A 5,205-nucleotide genomic window follows, 5' to 3' on the forward strand; every position below is an offset into this window, starting at 1 on the left:
TCTAACTCTGGCTCTGGTGCTCCTGGATAGGCACTCCCCCACCTGGACTCAGGCCTGCCCTCAGGCCATAAAAGGAGTGCTGCAAACTCAAAAGAGACGTCATTTGCAGAAGATTCGCATAACGCACTTCAACTGTGCACTAATCGAATAAACCATTTTTTTAGAAAAACATTCACTTAGTGCACCACATACTGTGTGCTATGCGAATTACCACTGAAATTTTTTTGTTTTTTTTTTTGGACAAAATTCGTCAACGCACCACATACTGTGCGCTATGCGAATTTTTTTTTTTTTAGAACAAAATTCGCTCAGCGTACCACATACTGTGCGCTGTGCGAATCTCTCTCGTTTTCTGCACTTTTGAATAATTTATTATTTTTTTTTTGAATTTTGGTGTTCAGTCGCATAGCGCACCGCAACTGTGCGCTGTGCGACTAAATTTCTTTTTTTTTATTTATTCGTAGAGCGCACCGCAGCTGTGTGTTGTGCGAATAATTTTAATTTTAATGCACAAGACAATTCGCATAGTGCACTTCAGCTGTGCGCTGTGCGAATTAAAATAAAAAAACACTTTAGAATTAATTCGCTCTACACAAAATTTCGCCTTGCGAATATTTTGACAGAGATCTCCCTCAAACTTTGAATAGCAAAGCGAAAAATTTGCGTTATGCGAATTAATTGCTCAATTTCTCCCAATTTGCTCCACTGATTTTTATTCGCCTTGCTTATCCAATGTGCTATTCGAATTCTTTTAAAGAGAGAAAATTACTTTTTAAGTCGCAAAGCGCATGTGATGCGCTGTGCGAACCACAATCTCTGAACAATTTCTTTGTCTCTCTCGCCTAGCGCATGCAATTCGCTGTGCGAATAAATCACTGCTTCATAAAATCATCTAGTCGCATAGCGCACCTCAGCTGTGCGATGTGCGACTAAAACGTCAGAAATTAATCCTTAAGCTTCATTAACACTTCCTCTCCACAATCAATCTCAACAATTACAGAAACACGATCAACAAACACATATATACAAACATGTGCTAGGGTGCCTCCTAGCAAGCGCTTCTTTAACGTCAGTAGCTTGACCCAGACAATTCATGGTTAAGTTGGATTCTTGATGTTAGTGTGCTTTTTCCTTTCATGACACCAACATTTTCTGAGTAATTTTCTTGTCACCAACTTAATTCTTCTTGAATATGGAGCCTCAATTTCGAGTACTCCATTTGCCTTTATGTCCTTGATGACCCATAACCTGTTCTTAAGATTCACAGGTATTCCAGGTTTGAGTTCATCACTTTTCACTTCAATTTGTTGGTGAACTCTTTGCTTCTCCTTATCCTCATCTCTTTCCTTCATTTTTGGATTGAAACAAGAAAGATTCTTCTTGGCCAACTTGGCAACTTGCCTTGGAAGACTAGTAATTGCTAAAACTTCATCTTTTACTTTGGAACTAGTCTTTTCCTCTTGATTTTGCTTCACATCTTCAAAGACATTAAATATCACCTCTTCATCTTGGTCTTTTAATTTCACAGTTCCATCATCAACATGAATGACAACCTTAGCTGTCTTCATGAAAGGTCTTCCAAGAATGAGAGGTATATCTACACCTTCCTCCATTTCCATTACTACAAAATCAACAGGGAATTTTAATTTATCAACTTTAATCACCACATCTTCCACTACACCATAAGGATGCTTAATGGACCTATCTGCCATTTGCAAGATCATTCTGGTTGACTTGACTTCAAGGTCACCAATCTTTTTGAGCATAGATAGGGGCATCAAATTGATGCTAGCCCCTAAGTCAACAAGAGCCTTCCCTATATCATGATTTCCAATGGTGCAGGGGATAGTGAAACTCCCTGGATCTTTGACTTTTGGAGGTAGAGATTTCTGCATTATTGCACTGCAATTTCCATGCACTTCAATTGTTTCCTCATTTAAATATTTCTTCTTTTTACTGAGGAATTGTTTCACATATTTTGCATAAGCAGGAATTTGTTGCAGTGCTTCAGTCAATGGCAAAGTAATCTCAAGTTGATTAAATATCCTCTTGAACCGATCCATTTGTCTTTCCTTATCCTTCTGTGAAGTATTTTTAGGATAAGGAAGTTGCTTCACCAACACTTTCTCTTTTTGTCTTCCATCTTCCTTCCTGTTTCTACTTTCTTCTTCTTCAATCACCATCTTTTGATCATCCTCTTTGTGTGCTTGAATCTCTTTATTTGTCGGCTTCTCCTTGGAATCAAACCCCACTTCTTTTTCACTTCTGGTTATTATGACATTACATTCCTCCCTGGTGAACTTCATTCTTAGCCACAAATTTCTTTTCAGATGTCTCATCCATCTTCTTTGCAAGTTGACTCACTTGTGTCTCCAAGTTTCTCATAGAAGCTTCAGTGCTTTTATGGTTGGAGATGGATACTTGCATGAATTGATGAAGTGTTTCTTCCAGTTTGGATGTCCTATCAGAAAGAGTAGGTTGTTGTTGAAACTGTTGTTGTGGTGGTCTACTAGAACTAGCCTGACCCATGCTAGGATGAGGTTTCCAGCCTTGATTATAATTTCCATAATTTCCTGAACGACCGTGATTTCCCATATAATGAACCTCTTCCTTAGCATTGGACTGAATAGCACACTGTCCATTTTGGTGCTCTCCACCACACAGTTCACAACCTTGCACAGTTTGATGATGTTGTGCCTGTGATATAGTTTGAAGTTCCTTTGGTAGTTGTGACAACTTTTTCATCAAAGACTCAAGCTGTTGAGTCATGATTTTATTTTGGGCTAACAAGGCATCTTGGGATTGCAATTCAAACATTCCTTTCTTTTGCGTTTGCACTCTCTCACTTTGGACATCATTATCACTAGATGCCATATTTTCAATTATTTCTTGTGCTTCATCAGGTGTCTTCCACCTAATGTTACCTCCAGCAGAGGCATCTAGCATAAGCTTTGTGTGAGATTTTAAACCTCCTAAGAAAAGGTTTAATTGAGTGGGAATGTCAAATCCATGAATTGGAGTTTTTCTCAGCAACCCCTTGAACCTCTCCCATGTTTGACTCAACGACTCTTCATGCTCTTGTTGAAAAGAGGATATTTCTTGTTTGCCTTTATTGATCTTGGATTGGGGAAAATATTTAGTCAAAAATTTTGCCACTACGTCATCCCAAGCAGTCAGACTCCCTTTAGGAAAAGAATTAAGCCAAAGCTTTGCATTTCCAGCCAAAGAGAAGGGAAAGAGACTCAATCTAATTGCTTCATCTGGCACATGTAAAATTTTTACAGTGTTACAAATCTCATTAAAAGTTGTCAGATGATCATAGGGATTTTCGTGTGACATTCCTGTAAACTGATTACTTTGAACAAGGTGAATCAGTGCAGGTTTCATTTCCATATGAGCAGCATTCACCACAGGTCGGGCTATACTGTTGAAAGATGAAGGTATAGACACAGAAGCATAATCTTCCAACGTACGCCTACCCTGGTCCTCCCTATTATTTCCCTCCATATCCTTATCCTTTTGATCAAATGAAGAAAAAGTATTGAAGATATCAGATAAGCTAGCTTCTTTAGCTTCTTTTTTTCTATTTTCTCTCCTACGTCTACTGTTATTCCTACGGGCTGTTCTCTCAATCTCAGAATCAAACAATAAATTTTCAGATTTTGTTCTCCTACTCATTCAGAGAACAAAAATCTTAAGATCTCAACCCAAAGAAATAACAACAGAAATACAACACAACGTATATATACAGAGAGACAAAAATTAAAACAATGGATTTACAGATAATGGAACAGAATTGAAATTGATAAACAATAAATGACTGAGTTAACAATAACAATCAAATTCCCCGGCAACGGCGCCAAAAACTTGATAACTTATTGGCAAGTATACCAAATCGTTCCAAGTAATACAGTGATAAGTAAAAATGTATCGTTCTCCCAAGGGAATTTGAGTTACGTTAATCAATTAAAATTATTTATCAAGATCAATTACTGATGATATTTGTGATTTCAATTTGGATTTTAACATTAAATTAACAACGTAAACAAAAATAAGATTTGAAAAATGCAATAAAAGATCACTGGAATTGGTCTTTGACTAATATTACAGTAAAATCCTAGACAACATATATTCTCTGTTCAAGCATTCACATGAGAGTATCTTGGTTTAATTCCTTAAAACAAGTTCTAAAATTATCTATTGAATTATTAATTCCTTAATTAATTCATCAGATAATTTGCATTAAAATCAGATGTTGAGAATGACCAAAAGCACAGAAGCCATTCCTAGCGTAGTTACTTTAAGTTTCTTTTCTTACGTTTCTGGTTCTAAAAATACTTCCCAGTACAACAGAACCTTTAAGAAGATCAATACTTTCGTATAATCAAGATTAAGTCAAGAAAAGAACAAGAACAGAAACATATATTGCACAGGAAATTTACATTAATAATTCGTCATACAACCAATTCCAATGAACAGAAAATTTAGCCTATCCTAGACATCTCAAACGTACTCTTTACAGCAATTCCTTGCATAAAGTGAAGTCTTGATGTCTTGACAGGTCTCCTGATCGTCTCCTGAATTCTCCAGTCTTTCTTTGGCTATTTTCGTGTGTCAGAAGATGGTTTTTGCCTTTCTGTCACGTCTTTTTAAAACCAAAAACTTCCTTAATTCGCACAGCGCACAAGTGTGTGTGCGCTATGCGAATTTCGTGTAGCCGCTGCCTCTCAACTGATGTTATTCGCACAGTACACAAGTAATGGTGCGCTATGCGAATTTCCATTTCCTGGCAGTGCGAGCTTTGGCTTGCGCTATGCGAGAATTAGCTGACAGACTCCCAATTATACATCATTTCCTGTACAATAATTTACAAACAATCTACTTCCTATTACAACATTTCACTGAGTAATAACATGAATAATTAGAAGATTGAGATCATTTATAAGTGTAAAAACAACTCTTTTTCACACTTATCAAATTCAATCTTCCTCTGCTTCAACCTTATCTTCATCACTGAATCATCCATTCTCCTTCAATCCAGCCACCGAGCACCGTTGGAAGAGTGGGTTCCAGAGTTTATGCTTTCTCCGGTCATCATCATAATTCATCTTCTTCCGCTACAACAAAATGATGCTTATCCTCCTTTCCAAATCAGAATCCAGAAGTTCCTAGAAGAAGTTCCATTGATTCCATCTTCCACCAGAA

The 5,205-nt window shown here is 37.1% G+C and overlaps 1 non-coding gene across 1 annotated transcript; it reads left to right on the forward strand.

The window, feature by feature from the left end:
• The first annotated feature begins 3,004 nt into the window (after nucleotides 1–3,004).
• On the forward strand, nucleotides 3,005–3,111 carry LOC148200592 (small nucleolar RNA R71). The gene has a single exon (XR_015786436.1). It is a non-coding gene; the product is annotated as a small nucleolar RNA R71 (small nucleolar RNA).
• The last annotated feature ends 2,094 nt before the right edge of the window (nucleotides 3,112–5,205 follow it).

The sequence above is a fragment of the Vigna umbellata genome, chromosome 4, assembly GCF_029865625.1.
Source record: "Vigna umbellata cultivar VRB3 chromosome 4, Vumbellata_1.0, whole genome shotgun sequence".
NCBI classification, from domain to species: domain Eukaryota; kingdom Viridiplantae; phylum Streptophyta; class Magnoliopsida; order Fabales; family Fabaceae; genus Vigna; species Vigna umbellata.